Here is a 19,824-nt window from a genome sequence, read left to right as displayed (position 1 = left end):
GTACACACCCGTATGTGTCACCTGTGTGTGACACACGACCGTGTGACAAACCGTGTCCCAGGTCGTGTGCACCTTAATGTACCTTAAAACTCAAGTTTACCAAGTTGCGATTACTTGGACGCTAAACAACTTAAATACTTGCCAATTAACCTATCCAAAACACAATTAAAAATGCTCAAAATATGCCAAATAAATCATCTAATATACCTAACCAATGTACCCTAGTTGGTACTACATTTTATATGTTCAAACAAATCAACAAAGCATCAACCATTTAAAACTTCTATTCATACCAAAATTTTCCATAATTGAACTAAATTTCAACTCCTTAGGTTACAAAATTTTAAGCTAAACACATACCAAACATTAGGCTAAGCTATCATACCAACATTGCCTCAATTATAACCATATTTGTATATATACAATTATCCATCATTTTACTAAGAAACCAAAATATCATCACATCATAAACAACATCAAGAAAGGACCCCCTAAGTACATGCCATTACAAATTAAAACATCACTACACTTGAGTTCGGGATTGTTTTGGATGCTGAGTCGACAATAAGCTAAAGGTACCTAACCGTTAACCTGTGTATGAAAAACAAAATCGTACGCTAAGTATAACTCAGTAGTATTTCTGTAATCCGAACAATTTAAACTTAATATGAGTAATTAAAATGTAAGAATGCACAAGTAATTTCATGAACATATGTTTCAATTCAATAATATAAACTTTGCCCAATCTTTATTCACATCCACTAAATTCTGCATGCTCTTGTACATGACAATGGTATTTCACATAGCTTTTGATAATTTCAACTAATACAGTAGCATGATTTTTCCCTTTATTCAATATATGAATTCATTTCAATATTCATATCCCATTTCACCATTCCATATTTTATTTTCCATTTCATATCTATTTATCATCTTCGTCATTTTAATATCACACATAAGTTTTATCATTTATTTTCCCTTATTAACACAACTCGGACTCAGACAGATACACGGATCCAACCAACACACCAGTTTGGCACCAGTGCCTCATCGAATAAATCTAAAGTAATAACTGCACTCAACGCTATATAAGTTGACACCTAGTGTCTCATCGGTTAAACTGAAGCAAATCGGCACCTAGTGCCTCATTGACTCGAGGTCGAAGAAATCCCTAAACTCTTCCTATCCTATGGCATGCCAATACATCCAATGTCCCAATTTCATATATGTACATGATTACATATAAACATGTATTCAGTTTGGTGGCAATCACAATTTCTCAGTTACACATATTCATTTCAATATTTATAAAAGCATCACTTTCTTGATATACAAAATTTGTCCATTCAAATCAACCATGGATTCAATTCAGCCCAAGTACAAGAGTTCTCACCTCAATACTTACCATAAACAACAATTCAATATGCAACAAATTATAACTTAGTTTGGATTATAGAAACACAAACCGTATATTTTGAGCTACTTGACGTTGACATTTTTTTTCCCTTTTTACTCGAGGATTTCGGATCAACATTTGCTATAGAATAAAATAATTAAAATAAATTAATATAATACCACTCAATTATAAAAATTTCAATTTTTCTACTATATTTTGTTTATTTTTTTATTTAGTCCCTAAACCGAGACTAATTTCAAAATTCATACTTAACCTCAAATTTTAATACAAATTTCACTCCAAGCTAAATTTAGCTCCTTACTTTAAATTCTACCCCTTAATTTCAATTTTTTCACAATTTAGTCCCTATTACTTAAAATCCACAATTAATTCTACAATATAGTCCTTTTCCACTTCTAACTTAAAATCTATTAATTGAACCTTTAGTACTTAAACTATTCAACAATGACAAAATCTAAAATATTAAACAATACTAAAAATTATGACAAGGGTCGGGTAGCTCTAAGTACCGGAATTTTAAAAACATAAAAATTACAAGGAAAGGTCTAAAATGCACTAACCAATTCGGATTTGAACCCCTAGGTGACGTGCTTCTCCCTTGCTATTTCTTTCTTTCTTTCTTTTCTTTTCTTTCTTTTTAATGTTTGCATGTGATTGTTTTGTTGTTTATTACTATTATTGATCATCACCATCATCATTATTATTATAACTTATATATATAAAACATATATATAATATACACATGCATATTCATTAAAACATGGCCAGTCACCATCCAACCATTTAATTAATGGTAAAATTGCTACATTAGTCCTTTTTTATTTATTTTAATCTATAATTCAACTTTTGACCGTTATGCAATTTATAGTCCTTGTACCTTAATAACTCCTTGTAGACACTCAATTTTGCCCGGGCCCAGAAATAAGTCCAAAAACAAAAATAATAAACCCCCCCAAAAAAACGAAGTCCAAGTTCAGTCCAGAATTACAAATATAATTTGGCCCGATCGGAATGACCCATTACTTGAAAAGATTTAAGGCCCATCTACAAGTTTGACTTATATGGAAATATAATCTTCAATGATATGCAATCTTAGATGTGATATGCAATCTTAGATATGATACAATCTTAGATATGAATGCAATCTTAGATATGATACAATCTTAGATATGATTGCAATCTTCGATATGATATACAATCTTAGAAGATATGATTTTGTAATCTTGGAGATTTAATTTGTAGATATCCTTTAATCTTAACCGCTGATGTAATTGATCTCAGATTGTTGGATTTGGGGAGGCTCAACTATAAATAGAGGCCTCTCCCTTAATTGTAAACACACTTGAGTTTTGGGGAAGCAATAAGAATTCCTAAGAGCATTCACTCAAATTTCTCTCCCTCTTACGTTCTTATTTTCTATGGTTTGCTCTTATTTATTCTTTGTTCATTTTCATTTTCAACCTTTTTTATTTTGATTTAATCCCTATTTCCTTGATTTTTAATTCTCTTTTATATTTTATTTTTTAATAATTTTAGTATTATATCAAACTACTTTTTATTAAATTCTATATTATTCATTGTTTTAAAAATATATATTTCATTTAATTGAAAACGTTTTTCTTAAATAAGGCAATGTTTGGTGTTTAGAAATTCGAGAAATAGTGCCCTAACATGCTGGGTTGCGATTTTTCGTTTGACTAAATAACCAAATATCCTTTTAATAAATTTTCAAAATCATGAGATAATTTTAGTTACGAGGATTTAAAACACCGTGTCCTAACATGGTGGATGTGATGTTTGTATACTTTCAGAACAAAGGAATCTCAAGTTTCAACTTTAAATTGTTCAAGTTTTAAAATCTTTTCAAATTTTCGACATTAGGACAATAAATAATCAATTCGGTACCAATTTTGGGCGTTACGAGGGTGCTAATCCTTCCTTGTGCGTAACCGACTCCCGAACCTGTTTTCTTGAATTTCGTAGACCAAAATGATTTATAAAGGTGATCTAATCACACCTAAAAAGGTTGGTGGCGACTCCCATTTTTATTTTTCAAAAAGTCGAACCCCGTTTTTCAAACCTCCCTTTAAAAAATGGTTTCGACAGCTTGGCGACTCCGTTGGGGACCTATAAGAGAGTCAAGCCAAAAATTGATTATTTTCTGTCTTAATGTCGAAAAATTGGAAAATTTTTAAAATACGTCATTTTTTAGATGTGTTTGTTGCATATGTTTGTTATTGTTTACGCACACATTGCATTTGCATGACCGTTATGGTCACACCCTTAAGTGGGAGTGAGAAACTATGCTTTCGTGAGGTTTTCACCTCCGCATGGGCTAGTGGATTGCTTCTGGGATACATCCGTACCTATGTCTTCGTGATATTTTCATCTCCACATGGCCATAGGGAAATGTGTCCCCCTGAATCAAACTTGGTCCATATGAGCCTATAATTGGTGAGGATCGAGGAATCTGCTGGTTCAGGTACCCTTGCTTTAGAACCGAACTACATATAGTGAACTTTAAGTGCTTGCCCCAGGTAGTATGATGATGACCTTTAGTGCCTACCTTTATAAGTTCTTATTTATTATATATTTTTTTTATATATGTGACACTGACTTGTTTTTCTTATTTTGCTATCATTGCATGTCATTCATCATTAAAAGGTGTCGATTCAAGGTTTGATTTCTGAGTTAGAAAGTTTTGTAATGGGGAACGAATATCTTAATAAAGTGGAGGACAACTCTTTCGTTTGTGCTTGGTCAGAGAAAACCCAGATAGAAAAAGGAAATAGTGTCATCGAAGGATACACATCAGAATTATGGGACTACACTCTCATTAGTGTGATGCAAAATAACCTCCAAGAGTTAAAGGAAATATTGGATTAATGGAGTAACGAAGCCAAGCAATTATTCTACAACAGTTATAGGGAATTGCAGTATTTGTTTGACATGAAGATAGATGAACAATTCAAGGTGGGCGTGGGGAGTATTGAGGGACACTTCTACCATTACAGATGAAGATAGTCACCTCGTGGATGGTAGGGGTATAAGACATACAAAATTGAATTGGATGGAAAGAATTTTGCTTATGATGGTAGAAAGGCTCACTTACTATAGGACCGCTACCAAACAACAAGCTGGAATTTACTGTGGTACTTTAGGATGATTGTACCTATCAGAAATAATGGAAATGCAAGACTTAATGGCCGAGACAGCCCAAATGAGCATGAGATTAAAGAAGATCGTATTGTTTAAAAACTTTTAAAGTTGAGATTAGCTATGCTGCAAAGATACCCATGCGAGCAATTCAAAATGTTTTGTGGAGGCAGAAATTTCAAGACTCTCAAGAAGCACTGAGGATGTTTGATATCATTTTAAGGTAGTATGCTGCGAAACTGGAATGCCTAATTGTTCGCCAATCTTTCTTTCAAGGTAATTAGAGCAACTTCACAGACATTGGAGGAGGTGTCTTTGGCTGTAGAGCTTACTTCATAGGTGAAGCCATAATTCAAATTCAAAAGATAGCTGATCATTTACAGATACTGGTAGAAAGGGCGAGCACGTTGAGCACCAATATGAGCTACAGTCGGATCGTGGTCGAAAGTTAGCTTTGTTATTAGATAGGGTTAAGACTCTGGGCCTACGAGCTAAAGCGTATTTGTAATCCGTTTTATGAAAAGACTTTTGTTCCTTAAATAACATTTTCTAAAATGAAACTGAATTGAGATCGATACCTTTTTGCATTCATGCATTTGCATTACATTACATCAAAAAAAAGAAGGTGTTGATTCGAAATTTGATTCCTAAATAGAATAGTTTGTCATAAGGAAACGAATTTCTTGATAAAGTAGATTATAGTGCGGTCATCTAAATATAGTCCAAGTAAACACGACGAGAGAAAGCTGGTAGCCCACGGAGGAATACATGATGTAATTGCCAGAGATTCAAGCCAACAAAGGTTATCCAAGAGCATGACGAGAGAAAGTCGGGAGTCCACGAAGGAATACATGACTTGATTTAATTGCTAACAAAGATTATCCAAGAGCCGGCACTTTTTTATGAGTATCATGGAGATAAGCGAGCAAGAGATCGAGGCTCAGATTAAGCAGCAAGGAGCTAGCAAAGGCATCTTTTGGAGAATTTATGGATTCGACCATGAAGAAAAGATCGCGTTTACTTGGACTATGAAGGGCAAGATCGCATATGTAATCTATTTTCATGTAAAGAAATCTGTTTTCTAGAAAAGTTATTCTAATGGAATTGAATTCAAGATCAACATCTCCTTTTCTTTTGCATTCATGCATTCGCATTGCATCACATCACATGCATTTAAATCCAAAAAAAGACCCTAATTAAGGTTAAAAAGAGAAAGAAAGAGAGAAAGAGAGAAGAAGGTCACGGCTGAGCGAAAAGAAGACACTTCCTTACATATCCTAAACTTTTGTATCAAGAGGGATAGCTTACCTGGAGAAGGGGGTGTTTGGAAATGAAAATCATCCTATCAATGTCATACATAAGGAAGGGATTGAACAAAGAAACCTTGAGGGCATTCGCCCTTACGAACCGGGAAGTTCTTTAAACAATTGGACTGCAGAGGAACTTCCTGTAATCTTTAGAAATTTTACGGAGTAATATTCAGAACACTCTTGTTGCTCTAAAGCCTAGGAGTAATGAGATTTCTTTTGAAAAGTGGGCTCATGTTCAGACATTTTTATTTTCAATAAAACATACTTTTATTATTCATCCGAGTAAATATTCTTTCATTCTAATTCTTTTGACCTTTGACATTCTTTATAAATTTTCATTTCATGTAAATAGTCATTCTTGAATTCATTTATTCCTTGTATATTCTTTTGTGTACCTATCATAGATCCCTAGATATCAATGACACGGGCAATGATAGTATAGATTCAGAGTTCCTTTTGAGTGCGATATGTGTTTAGAGGAATCTCAGTTCTTTGAAGGTGATAGAAATTGTGACTTGTTTCTGAATTTGTTGAAAATGGTTTTTACCCCATAAAATGGTGGTAAGAAATATAGCATTAGAGGAAAGAAAGATTACGAAATTGGAATTAGCTGATGAGACAAAACAAGACCTTGTTAAGACTATTATGGGAATTCAAAAATGTGGTCCAAAGACGCATGCAGGATGATTTGCAATTGCCAGGACAAACATGAGGTTTTGGGGCACTGTTGGTCCACCATGAAAAGGGATCGCATCAATTGTACAATGAATGCCAAGTTTAAGGGAGTCAAGACTTATGGGCCTGAGCTCGTCAAAAGTTTCAAGCTGACAATGACTCATCTTTGTGGACGTCAACTGCTACATTAAGAGGGGAGATAGCTTCATATGCCAATATTACAAAGTCAAAAGTTATCCATTTCAAAAAAAAAAAGAAAAAAGATTATATATAACTGGACAATGCCAATAGTTTGCAGTCTTTTCAAAGATAATGGGCCATACCACAGTACAACAAAGGTTGCCAAAAGAAAAGAAAAAGAAAAAAAATTACAGAAGATGACCGAGACTGGTAAAAATTGGTATAAGAAACTACCGCCTACTATCTATGCTTATACTGAGGCAAACACCTTCAATTCCAGTTGTTTCAGAGGTTCCAACCATCATCCTTGGAATGGGTGCATTGTTTGGCTTTCTTGAGCAATTTGATATGCCGTCAATAGCTGCGATGGTTAGCTCCAGGTGGTGGCCATTGATTTCCAGCTATAGAGCATCAGGCCATACACAGTCTCTGAAGCTTAAAATGATAGATTCTTTCTTCAAAACCAGTTTCTGACAAAGTGGATGACGGTATCATGAAGGAAGCTCTCTTAGACTTCTATACAAGTTCAAGGAAGAGGAAACCTGATCAAATCATTATTTTCAGGGATGGGGTTAGCGAGTCTCAATTCAATCAAGTTTTGATCAAGTTATTGAGGCTTGCAAGTTCCATGACGAGAAGTAGAACCCTAAAGGTTGTGGTTATTGTTGTACGAAAAACCATCATACCAAGTTTTTTCAGCATTGATCTCCTGACAATGTGCTACATGGTACTGTCATTGACAACAAAGTATGCCATCCAAAAAACAATGATTTTTACCTTGGTACCCATGCTGGAATGATTGGAATCACGAGGCAGACCCACTATCATGTTCTCTTAGACCAAGCTAGGTTTTCGGTTAATGATCTGCAAGAGTTTGTTCATTCTCTATCCTATATGTATCAAAGGAGCACCACAACCATATTTGTTGTGGCTCCTATTTGCTACGCTCATTTGGCAGCTTCACAGTTGGGGGCAATTTATGAAGATTAGGGATGCTTCAGAAACATCATCGAGTCATGGTATGATGTATGCTCCGGGAGTAATCTCTGTACCTCAGCTTTCCAGGTTGAAGGATAAAGTCAGTAACTTCATTCTTGTCTGTTGAGAATCATTGAACCATCTTTTTGTAGGGTTTGACACACAATGACCGGGGATCGTCTTTGGGGCAATCCTTTTCATGGGTTTATGAATCAAGATTTTTCCTCCAAGCTTTGATGGAGTCAAGAATTGAATACCTATAGTAAACTTAACTTGAAAGTATTCATCCTAAGCAAACGTACCAAGAATGGATGACACAGACTTATGACGAAGAAGGTTCGTCCAAAAGGATTTCATAAAGGAAACCTTGTGCTGAAAGAGATCCTTCCCATACAAAAGAATGCCGAATTGGGAAGGGCCATATATTCCGAAGAGGGCTTTCTCTAGAGGTGCACTAATTTTGACAAGAAATGGATAGATAGAATTTATCTGATCCAGTGAATTCGGACTCGGTCAATGAGTACTTTGTCTGAAGGAAGCCAAGGTGAAAACCCACAAAGGGCACTTTGGGACTTCTATTTCAAAAGCAAAAAAAAAAAAAAAGAAGAAGAAGAAAAAAAGAAAAAAGAAAAATGGAGAGGCCAAGGTGAAAACCCGCAAAGGGCGCCTTGAGACCATAGGGGTTTTGAGTTGAAAACCCAAAAGGGCAGCTCAAATTTGGAAAGTCATGCAGTGACCTTGCTATACCGGATTCGACAAAAAGTGAAGTATGTTACATATCGAGGCATCAAAGAATTACTTTAGATCTTTTAAATACATGTTGAACTCAAGAAAGTCTTCATGGAGCTGGTGTATAGACGCTCAGGCGGCGATATTTGGGGCATCTGATTTCTGTCCTATTTTCTATCTTTGGATTCTTTTTCTTCGCAAAGATATGTTCTCAGTTTAATCTTTTTGCATTCCTTCCAATAATTTGTCCAAATCTAATTATCCTTAGGATCAATTTATTTGTCTCCCATTATTCATAAAGCATGTTGCATTGAAATAATGATAGATGAACTAAAATATCTTCACAAACAAAGTTTTGCATATTACTTTGGAAATTTCTAAATAATACAAGAAACTGAAACAAGACAATTGTTTAAAGAATTCTCATATGTATGGGTTGGAGATACTCGAGAGATTTTCTTCTTCAGTCCAAAAGGTGGTTGGACGTTTTAAGCAATATTGATCTTAAGAAAGGATCATTTCATAAACATCTTCAGTGGGTCATAACATTTGGGGAATGTTAGGGTAGACCAAATTGATGGAGAAGATTCGAGGCATACGAGCAAAGTATGATTGATATGTCGAGAAGAATGAGGTGGGAAGCTTGATAGATGAATGAGTGATGTCGTCCAAAATAGGAGTTATTTTCATAAACATTTTGCATCATAATATGTCTAATTAGGAGCATTTGACTCATTTCGATCATGGCATCTTAATTATTTGGCATAAGCATAAATTCCAGAAATCAATTCTCTGTGTGGATTCCTAGTGGACAATGTAGCAAGATTGATTGAAAATTACAAAATTCACGCCTTAATCCCCTAGCAAGAGGGTAACAAAGTTAAATTTGCAGATCTTATTCTCCTAGCAGTAGTGGAGCAGATCAAGACCCGCCTTAATCCCCAAGCAAGAGGGTAACAAAGTTAAATTTGCAGATCTTATTCTCCTAAGCAGTAGTAGAGCAGATCGAAGACTCGCCTTAATCCCCTAAGCAGTAAGGTAACAGGTTCGCAGATCTTATCTCCCTAAGCAGTAGCGGAGCAAATCGATGACGACTCGCCTTAATCCCCTAAGCAGTAGGGTAACAGGTTAAATTTGCAGATCTTATTTCCCTAAGCAGTAGTAGAGCAGATCGAAGACCCGCCTTAATCCCCTAAGCAGTAGGGTAACAGGTTAAATTTGCAGATCTTATCCTTGAGCAGTAGTGGAGCAGATCGAAGACGATACACCTTAACCCCTAAGCAGTAGGGTAATATACCAAAGCATAGCTGATTTGGCTTTCACGTGCTTATGATGAAGAAAATCTAAGATGATTTGGCATCTCTGTATTGTTAGAGAACAAATTGAAGTTTGGCGTCTCCATATTCGACGGAGGGCAGACATATAGCAGATCTGGCCTTCAGATGTTTATACTGAAGCAAGATCCAAGATGGTTTGGCATCCTTGTGCTTACAAGGAACAAATCAAAGACATAGCTGATTTGGCTTTCACGTGTTTACGTTGAAGCAAATCTAAGATGATTTGGCATCTTTGTATTGTCAGAGAACAAATCAAAGTTTGGCGTCTCCATATTCGACGGAGGGCAGACACATAGCAGATCTGGCCTTCAGATGTTTATAATGAAGCAAGATCCAAGATGGTTTGGCATCCTTGTGCTTACAAGGAACAAATCGAAAACATAGCTGATTTGGTTTTCACGTGTTTACGTTGAAGCAAGTCTAAGATGATTTGGCATCTCTGTATTGTTAGAGAACAAATTGAAGTTTGGCGTCTCTATATTCGACGGAGGGCAGACACATAGCAGATCTGGCCTTCAGATGTTTATACTGAAGCGTGATCCAAGATGGTTTGGCATCCTTGTGCTTACCAGGAACAAATCGAAGACATAGCTGATTTGGCTTTCACGTGTTTACGTTGAAGCAAGTCTAAGATGATTGGCATCTCTGTATTGTCAGAGAACAAATCGAAGTTTGGCGTCTCCATATTCGACGGAGGACAGACATATAGCAGATCTAACCTTCAGATGATTAGACTGAAGCAGATCCAAGATGGTTTGGTATCCTTGTACTTACAAGGAGCAAATCGAAGACATAGCTGATTTGGCTTTCGCGTGTTTATGCTGAAGCAAATCTAAGATGATTTGGCATCTCTGTATTGTCAGGGAACAAATTGAAGAAGCAGATTTGGCGTCTCTGTGTTCGATGGAGAGCAGATCGAAGATATCAACAGGACAGTCATGAGTTTGCAAGAAGCAGATTGAAGCCGTCAAGAGGCCATTTAAAGAAGATCAAGAACTCAAGACTCGACAAGACCGGCAAAATTGGTCTTTTATAGTCTTTCTTTGTATTCTGTTACACAAAGAATGAGCAAAGAGGGCATTAGAGACACTCAATTTTGCCCGTGGCCAGAAATAAGTCCAAAAACAAAAATAATAAACCCCCCCAAAAAAATGAAGTCCAAGTTCAGTCCTGAATTACAAATATAATTTGGCCTGATCGGAATGGCCCATTACTTGAAAAGATTTAAGGTCCATCTACAAGTTTGACTCATATGGAAATATAATCTTTAATGATATGCAATCTTAGATGTGATATGCAATCTTAGATATGATATAATCTTAGATATGATTGCAATCTTAGATATGATACAATCTTAGATATGATTGCAATCTTAGATATGATATACAATCTTAGAAGATATGATTTTGTAATCTTGGAGATTTAATTTGTAGATATCCTTTAATCTTAACCATTGATGTAATTGATCTGTACCGTTGGATTTGGGGAGGCTCAACTATAAATAGAGGCCTCTCCCTTCATTGTAAACACACTTGAGTTTTGGGGAAGCAATAAGAATTCCTAAGAGCATTCACTCAAATTTCTCTCCCTCTTGCGTTCTTATTTTCTACGGTTTGTTCTTATTTATTCTTTGTTCATTTTCGTTTTCAACCTTTTTTATTTTGATTTAATCCCTATTTCCTTGATTTTTAATTCTCTTTTATATTTTATTTTTTTTAATAATTTTAGTATTATATCAAACTATTTTTTATTAAATTCTACATTATTCATTGTTTTAAAAATATATATTTCATTTAATTGAAAAAGTTTTTCTTAAATAAGGCAATGTTTGGTGTTTAGAAATTCGGGAAATAGTGCCATAACATGTTGGGTTGCGATTTTTTGTTTGACTAAATAACCAAATATCCTTTTAATAAATTTTCAAAATCATGAGATAATTTTAGTTACGAGGATTTAAAACATCGTGTCCTAACATGCTGGATGTGATGTTTGTATACTTTCAGAACAAAGGAATCTCAAGTTTCAACTTTAAATTGTTCAAGTTTTAAAATCTTTTCAAATTTTCGACATTAGTACAATAAATAATCAATTCGGTCCCAATTTTGGGCGTTACGAGGGTGCTAATCTTTCCTTGTGCGTAACCGACTCCCGAACCTCTTTTCTTGAATTTCGTAGACCAAAATGATTTATAAAGGTGATCCAATCACACCTAAAAAAGTTGGTGGCGACTCCCATTTTTATTTTTCAAAAAGTCGAACCCTGTTTTTCAAACCTCCCTTTAAAAAATGGTTTCAACACTCCTAATTTCACGAAAATTACTTACCTAAAATTTAATTCAATACTAAACTAACTTCGTAAACGTTTAATAAAATATTTACGGGTTTGTTTGACAAAAATAGTTTTCCTAGCTTCACTTTTTGACATCCCTAACTATTAGGTCATTACATAGAGGAAGTTCATGGGAAAGGAATATCTGAAGGTGAGGAGATGTGAGTTCATGGATTTGGTGGAAAAATACGAGGTAAAGTTCGTGCGTTTGAGCCAGTATGCGCTTGAGTTGGTGGCTCAAGAGGCTAGTCATTTTAAGAGATTCAGGTTTGGACTGAACTGTGATATTAGGTTGTATTTGGTAGCGTAGTCTGCTGAAGTCTTTGATGAGTTGGTTGAGAAGGTCCAAGCTTTAAAGGACACTTTGGATGAAGAGCCCAAAGCTATTATTACTAGGACCCTTAAGAGGTTGTTTGAATCTGTTAGTGGATTTGGCTGGAAGGCCAAGAGAGATTGTTTTGGGAGGTCTGAATGACATGTTGCTACAGGCTAGGGTCCAGTTAGACAGACTATAAGAGCTATGACTGACGTAGGTGGTTAGGGACGTGTTATGATGCCATTATGGGAGCATTGTAATTGTAGGCATCCTAGTGAGAGTTGGAAGGTGACTGGTGCCTGTATTGCTTGTATATTGATGGAGCATCGTATTAGAGATTGCCCTAGGAGGGCAGTAATGGTTAGAGACCAACCTGCTATTGTTGTTGTCATTGCTGCTGCACTTGCTCTTTTTCGAGGGAGAGGTCACGGCAGAGGTGATGGTGGTAGAGGGATTGGACAGAGAGGTGTTACTCAAGTTGAGGCTAGAGGTCCAGCTAGAGTATATGTAGTTAGAGAGCCCCAGACTAGATATGCCATAGACATCATCGTAGGTACATTCACACTACAGTCTTTTTCTTTTCTAGCTTTAGTAGATTCTGGTGCTATGAGATCATTTGTTCTGAGAGATTTAACTAGAGAGTTGGGGATTTCTATAGAGACATCTAGGTTGGGTGTTACTGTGAGGAGTCCATTGGGTGATAGTGTAGTAGTTGATCGGGTTTATCGACGTTGTTCTCTAATGGTTCAGGGACAAGTATTTCCTGTAGATCTTTTAGAGTTGACATTCTGGGGATTTGATGTTATCCTCGAGATGGATTGGTTGATTGAACATCGAGTGAAGGTCAACTATAAGGCAAAGTTGGTGACTCTATGTTGTGATGATGGCTTGAAGATTGTTGCTGTTGGAGAGAGGTCTAAGTTACTCTCCAATGTAGTTTCTGCACTTAGAGCCAAGGCGCTAGTTTGAAAAGGTTGTGAAGCTTATCTAGCCTATGTCCTAAATGTTGATAGTAGGGAGTTAAGGTTGGATGAGATTCGTGTAGTCTGTGATTTTTTGGGTGTTTCTCCTGAGGAGTTGCCTGGTATTCTGCTGGATAGAGAAGTTGATTTTGGTATTGAGCTCTATCCTATTATAACTCTGATGTCAATTTCACCTTACCGTATGAAAACTAAGGAGTTGAAGGAGTTGAAGCTTCAGTTGCAAGAGTTATTGGACTGGGGTTTCATTCGACCGGGTGTGTTGTCGTAGGGAATGTTGGTTCTGTTTGTGAAGAAGAACGATGGCACTTTGAGGTCGTGCATTGATTATCACCAACTGAATAAGTTATTCATCAAGAATAAGTACCCACTTCCAAGGATCAATGATTCGTAGGACCAGTTTCAAGGAGCTTCAGTTGAAAGTGAAGGATGCAGATGTTATAAAGAAGATGTTTAGGACTCGTTATGGGTATTTTGAGTTTCTTGTCATGCCATTCGGGTTGATGAATGGACCTACCGTATTTATGGACATGATGAATCATGTATTCCATTCCTATCTAGATTGGTTCATTGTGGTTTTTATAGATGATATATTGGTGTTTTCTCGATTGAAGGATGAGCATGACAAGCATTTGAGAGTGGTTCTTCAAATTTTGAGGGAGAAACAATTGTATGCCAAGTTGAGCAAGTGTGAGCTCTGGCTTCGAGAGGTGGATTTTCTTGGACATGTCTTTTCAGCTGAGGGTATTCAGGTTAACTTGAAGAAGGTTGAGGCAATCTTGGATTGGAAGTCGTCAAGGTCAGGAGTCTCTTAGGCTTAGCTGGTTATTATCACCATTTCATCGAGATGTTTTCATGTATTGCAGCTTTGTTGATGAAGTTGCTTTAGAAGAATACTGCCTTCGAGTGGACTGATGAGAGGCAAAAGAGTTTTGAAAAGCTAAAGTCAGTTCTGACTGAAGCACCTGTATTGAAACAACCAAAGTCTGGTAAATAGTATGTTGTTTTTAGTAATGCTTCTTACGTGGGATTATCTTTATCAGAAATAATTGAGACTGGAACCCCATGCAGTCTTACAATCTCTGAAACATATAACTTGGCCAACTACTAAAAGGAGTAATATGTCCTAACAGGAATGAAGTGGGCCGACTTCGTCAATCGATTTACGAGGACCTAAATAGAATCCTTTTTAGTAGGTGTTAAGGGTAACCCACTAACGAAGTCTATAGTCACCCGTTCCCATTTCCATAAGGGAATTTTAATGGTTTGAAGCAAACCTGAAAGCAACTAGTGCTCAACCTTCACTTGTTGGCACATAAGACAATGAGAAACAAAATTTATTACCTTCTGTTTCAAACCAAGCCACCAGTACAACTCACGAAGATCCCAATACATCTTATTTCCACCGGATGCATAGCATAAGGGCTACTATGCACATCCCTCAGAATGGACTGTCTCAAACTGGAATCTTTAGACACACAAACCCATTCTAAAAAACACAGAACCCCATCATTGTTTAGCCCAAAATAAGATGTACTACCATCTTCCACCTGACGGACTCACAGAGCCAAAGAATCATCCCCTAACTACTTAACCAGAATCTACTCAATCGAAGTTGGCTTAACTTGCAACTCAGAAAACAAACTCCCATAATCAAATAGACTTAGGCGAGCAAACATCTCCCTCAAATTAGACATTAATCTACGAGTAAGAGCATCCGCCCCCACATTGGTTTTACTGGGATGATACTAAATAGTGTAGTTGTAATCCTTAAGCAACTTAATCCATCTATGTTGCCTAAGGTTTAACTCCTTCTGAGTAAGGAGATACCTGAGGCTATTGTGATCGGTGTAAATGAAACATTTCTCACCATACAGATAGTGCCTTCAAATCTTTAAGGCGAAAACAACTGCAGCTAACTCAAGATCATGAGTATGATAGTTGCCTTCGTATGACTTAAGCTATCGGGATGCATAAGCCACCACCTTACCATCTTGTATCAAAACACACCCCAAACCGACATAAGATTTATTATTGTATACCACAGATTTCTTATCAGATTCAGGTTGTATCAGAATAGGGGTCTGAGTCAAAACGGATTAGAGCTTCTTGAAGCTCAACTGTTGCTCATCTGTCTAAACAAATGGAGTGTTCTTACGCAACAACTTAGTCAGAGGAGCTGCAATGAATAAGAACCCCTCGATAACCTCCGATAATAACCCACCAGTCCAAGGAAACTACAGATCTCAAAAACATTCCTAGGCTGTTTTCACTCAAGCACAACCTCAATTTTCTTAGAATCAACTCAAATCCTCTTAGCAGAAACCACATGACCCAGAAAAGTTATCTCCCTTAACTAGAATTCACATTTTCTCAACTTAGCGTAGAGTTGTTTCCCTTAGTGTATCTGAAGAACTACTCTAAGATGATCATCATGATCATCTTCGAGTTTAGATCATACCAGAATATTATCGATGTAGTCTACAATGAACTGATCCAAGTACGGCTGGAAAACCTAGTTTATAAGATCCATAAATGTAGTCGAAGCATTCGTCAAACTAAAGGGCATCATTAGGAACTCGTAGTGCCTATAACGAGTCTTAAAAGCAATCTTATGACCATCAGTTTCCTTAACCTACAGTTGATGGTACCAGAACGAAGATATATCATGGAAAATACAAAAACCCCATGGAATTGGTCGAACAAATCGCCGATCCTTAGAATTGGGTACTTATTTTTTTTGTTAACTTATTTAGCTGACGGTAAACGATAGACATCCTCATAGTACCATCATTTTTCTTCACGAACAAATCTGGTGCCCCCCACGGAGACATACTGCGATGGATAAACCCTCAATCAAAGAATTTTTGAAGCTGAGCCTTTAGTTCCACAAGCTCCTTCGGTGCCATGCGGTAGGGACCAATGGACATCGAAGCTGCACCCGATAAAACCTCGATACTAAACTCGACCTCTCTATCTAGAGGGAAACTCGACAACTCTTTGGGAAAAATCCAAAAACTCCTTAACCATCTGAATATTCCCAGCGGATGAACTCACAGAAATAGAATTACACACGTAGGCCAGAAATGCCTTACACCCTTCTCGAACCAACTTTTCGGTCATAAGAGCAGAGATTACATTAGATAAGTAATCACAACACTCACTGATCATAATCATCCCTACATCATTCTCTGATCTTAGAACTACCCTCATAGTAGCACAACCCAAACTGAATCGATGCTTCACAAGCTAGTTTATTCCCAAAATTAGATCGAATACCCCAAATGGTAGCTCCATCAGATTAGTCAAAAATACAACTCCTTATAACTCTAACGGTACATTCTTATGCAGTCTATTAACCCAAACTGACTGACCCAGTGGAATAACCACAATAATCTCTCCAGAAGTGCTCTCAACAGAAATTCCTAAATTTACAGAAACAGAACTAGCTACATAGGAATATGTTGATCTTATATCTATCAGAGCAAAATAATGTACAATATGAATAAAGAACGTATCAACAATAACATTTGCGGTGTCTCTATCCTCACGATGTCTAGCAGCATATACCAACGCAGGCTACCTCGCCTCAGTCTGGTTAGCACCTCTACCCGATACTCTCTGACCTCTACCCATACCATTACCACCCCTGGCCAAACCACGACCCCTAATTGGATACTGAACTGCCCGCTGAGGCTAAAGAAATCCCAGAGTTGGGGCTAAAGAAATCCATCGACCCACATTGTAGACAAGCTTCTAACCTCCTCAAACATTTGCCTAGATAGCATCTACCACAATCCCTACACGACTGAGCCACGGTAGGTGCAATTGAAACCTCAACCCTTGAAGGCCCATCAAATCTGGCCCATTTCTTAGGCCTTTGAGAAAAATTAGAGGGCTCCAAATCCCTCTTATTTTTACCCCTCTCATGCTCACTATTTTTGTGCTCAACGCGCTTAACCTCCTCAGCAATTCTCGCATTGTCCACCAAGACAGCAAATACCCGCTCCCTCTATGGAGCTATCAGAACCTTCAGATTATCCCTCAATCCATCCTCAAAGTGAATACACTTCTCATATTCAATTTATACCAACCCGCGAGTGTAACAACCAATTTTTAGTGAAACCAGAATAGCGGTTTTGGGATCACAAATCTGAGTCAGAAAGAAAAATTATTTTAATATTATTGCATGGTCTGCATTATGATAGGAATAACGTATGAAAATTTCGTTAAGAAAATTTTACCGATTTCATGTTTAATTAGGAGGAAATGACCAAATTGCATAAAGTGCAAAAGTTGAATTCTAGTAGCTAGAAGGATCAAATAGCTATGGAATTCAAAATTTGAGGTCCTTATATGGTAAATAGACCATTAAGAAGGGTTAGTAGATTTTTATGATGATTCATCCTTGGAAAATTAGAAAAAGAAAAGGTCTAAATTGGAAAGTTAAAAATTTAATGGATGATAAGTTAATTAAATGAATAAAATAATTTCATATCATCATCTTTCCCAAAATTTCTATGGAAACCCCAGCTAATAGAGAGGACTTCAAGCAAGCTTAATTGGCATGTACCTTTTTAGTAATTTTTACGTTTTCAAGATCATAATAATCTAATCTATCTAGTTTGGAGATCAATTTGCAAAGTTATCAAATTATTAAAATTTTTCCATGGATGAATATGCTGAAATTTTGAAATTTATGGTGGAAAATGAAAGGTTGTTGATTAGATAAACAACTTTTGTAAAGGAAATTTTCATGAAATTGTGATTTAGGGACTAAATTGAAAAGATATGAAATTCATGGAAATATTTTTATTTTTGTGAAATACATGAGCTGTAAATGTTATATGTAAAAATCGGCTAGGCTTGGAATAAGGATTAAATTGCACAAATTTCATTTTCCAAGCCTAGGGACGAAATCGGAGTTAATTAAAACTATAAAGGCAAAATGATAATTTTACCTAAGATGTGAATTGGATTGAATTGAATTTAAATTTTATTAAATTGATGTTAAATTCATTTATATAAATTAGGAAAAACCAAATAAAGAGTTAGATCGAGGGAAAGAAAAAGTGTCGGATTAGTAGATTTTCATACACGAGCAAGTGTTGAGGTAAGTTTGTGTAACTAAATTGTGTATATTTACATGTTTAGATTAAATGTTGTATATATTAATTATGAATTTTCTATATATATATGAAAATATTTATATATCCGACATGCTTAATAAATGTTAAGTTCCGTTTGAATAAGATGAAATTCGATGGATACAAGTTTCCCATATTGGTTGTGGTCCTACATATGTTGCGGACACACCACAGCTCGAAAGAGCATCTTGTTATCAGTGTATCACCCCGAATTTGGGCCTAGAAGTATTAGGTTTTGAGCATGGGAATAGTCAGGAGGCTGCACATAAATATTTAGTTGTGCAAGAAAGTGACACACAACTGTGTATCTGCTTCAGTGGTTAAGTGTTCTGGGAAGAGTCTGAGAAGTCTTGGGTTCAAGCCTTGGCTTTCACAAAAGTTTTGTTTCTTACTAGAACAAACCCTTGTCTCTAGTCAATAGGCTTTTAAATAAATGTGGGTATTTTATGATAGAAAGGGCCTGTTAGTCTAGGGGATAAGTGGCGTGTTACCTATGCCAGAGGACTGAGGTTTGAATCCTAGTGAGAGCAGTGGGTGTTTTATTTTTATTGCTTGGCCATGGAAGAGTTGTGGTTGATCGAAATTCTGTGTTTGAGGAGTGTGGTGGAGGAAAATAAGGAAATTGAGATGCGTGGGGAAAGTGTACGATTGGTAAGAAGGTTTTTGAGGAGCGGTTTTAGGGATATGTTGAGAGGTTGTGCTGAACTAGTATTCTTTTTTCAAAATTTTTGCACTCTCTCTGCAAAAATTCCCAAGTTTCTGACGGCAAATCCCTTTCCCTCCTAGCCGAAGTTCCTGTTTGTGCATCTCTTTGTTCTTTTGGGTTTTCTCTCAATTCTTTATTTGTCACTCCTAGTTCTTTAAACCGATTTCAGTTAATTGTTCTTTTATTCTTTTTTTACCCTGCTGATTATGTTTCTCCTATCACTCCTTTATTGCTGTTGCATTCCCATTGATTTCTTCCAAGTGATAAGCATTTATTCCTTTTTCAGTGTTAACCAATGGTTTGTTATTTGTTCTCTCGGGTTGAGTGTAACAGCCCAATTTAGACCCTAATTGGAATGGTGGTTTCAGGACCACAAATCCGAGTTAGAAAAATATTTTAAAATTATTTTCTGTGTTTATTTTGTGTGAATTTATATCTGTGAAATTTTCGTGATTTAATTTTATCATTTGAGTATCCGATGAAAATTAGGTGGTTATTTTTAAAAGGGGCCGAATTGAATGTGGCTTTTTAAATGGAAGCCTTTATGTTGCAATTAGTCCATTGT

At 36.4% G+C, this 19,824-nt stretch overlaps 1 pseudogene; it reads left to right on the top strand.

The window, feature by feature from the left end:
- Positions 1-6,984: 6,984 nt before the first annotated feature.
- Positions 6,985-7,843, top strand: LOC128295298 (protein argonaute 4-like; annotated as a pseudogene).
- The last annotated feature ends 11,981 nt before the right edge of the window (positions 7,844-19,824 follow it).

The sequence above is a fragment of the Gossypium arboreum genome, chromosome 7 (assembly GCF_025698485.1).
Source record: "Gossypium arboreum isolate Shixiya-1 chromosome 7, ASM2569848v2, whole genome shotgun sequence".
Taxonomy (NCBI): Eukaryota; Viridiplantae; Streptophyta; class Magnoliopsida; order Malvales; family Malvaceae; genus Gossypium; species Gossypium arboreum.
The sequence above is the reverse complement of the archived record's forward strand: the minus strand, read 5'-3'. Positions and strand labels throughout refer to the sequence as shown.